The following is a 1,475-nucleotide window of genomic DNA, read 5'->3' on the forward strand; positions in this document are numbered from 1 at the left end:
ATACACATTCTGTCACTGTTAATCCGTAAACCTGATAACTGGCATTTCACCCCACGTATTACTAATATATCTTATTACTAGTTTGCAAACATGTACGAATCTATTTTTTCAGCTTTCAAAAAGAGATGTTAATTTATCTAGTTCTGCCAACTCTAACAATTTTAAGAGCCAATTCTGTATTGAAGGGATGAAGGCCTCAAGCAGACAGGGAAAAAGGAACTGGGCAGCCAAAAAGTGCTCCTTTTTGCCCCAGTTCTTCTGGAAAGAGCTACGCCTGGGTTGGCCTCCAGCAGCGTTCCAGACCTTAAGGTGAATTGTGATGGCATCTGTTTGACCCAAATGATGAGCCGCCTCGCCCTTTCAATTTCAAATGTTTTTTTCCCCTTTTGATAAATGTGCTGAATTCACCTATGTATCTGCGTACAGAAGTAATGCGATGGATTAAGTACTGATCTCACATTCTTAATTCAACAGAGTGCCTGATTTTATGGTAGGAGATAGGCTTGAGAGTAATCATTTTCCTCTCCAAGTGATGCTCTCCATATCAAATGTTGTCCACCTGGGTGCTAAACATCCGTTTCAAGACAAGTCTCTTAGGTTTTAAACACAAGAGACTATATTGGACTGAAAACAACAGCTACAAGGTTGTGGGTTCCCTTAATTCCTTAAGAAATTTGGTAATGGGAGCTTCTGAAGCCATCTCTGCATTAAGCAACTTTTCAACTTTAATTAATGCCCCAAGTGCCATTTTAATTCCAAAACAACCCCCGTTCAAAAGCCTTGTTACAGACCTAAAGGGTTTGATAGGGATTGCCTAATGATAGGCATTAAGGCCAAGAAGCAACTGAGAGAGAGATGTATAATCACCACAGAAGGAAAATCTAAATGCCTTACCACAGGAGTATTATGAAATTAAAAAGAAATACAGTCATCCCTCAATTCACAGGGGATCTGTTCCAGGACCCCCATGAGATTTGAAATTTTGTGGATACTCAAGCCCCTTCCTCTCTCCCCCATACTTCTTTCCATCCTTTCCCTCCCGTCCCTCCTTACCTACTCTTTTCCACCCTGCCTAGCTTTGCCTCCAGGGCTTGGAGAGGACCATCCTTCAGTCTGGGGGGGAGTGAGCCAGGGTGTGAGGGCCACCAGGGCCTGTAATCTGTGCCCCACTGTCTGCCCGCCATAGCGATTCCCTTTCTCAATGGGCGCATGTTTCAGAAAGGCAGCAAGTGGGGGGGTACCCTCTGCTCCTTCTCTCTGCCCCATTGCTTTGGAGCCAGCTCAGCTGATCCAGCAGAAAGAGGGAGAAGGGAGGGAGTCCTCTGCCCCATTGCCTTAGAACTGGTTCAGCTGATCCAGCCCCAAGGCATTGGGGGTAAGACAGGGAGCAAGCGAGCAGACCCTCTGCCCCATTGCCTTGGTGTCGGCTCAGGTGGTCCAGCCCCAAGGCAATGGGGCAGAGAACAAGCGGGGGG

Source organism: Sceloporus occidentalis, unplaced genomic scaffold (genome assembly GCF_023333645.1).
Source record: "Sceloporus occidentalis isolate IW3139 unplaced genomic scaffold, rSceOcc1.0.p SCAF_1, whole genome shotgun sequence".
Taxonomy (NCBI): Eukaryota; Metazoa; Chordata; class Lepidosauria; order Squamata; family Phrynosomatidae; genus Sceloporus; species Sceloporus occidentalis.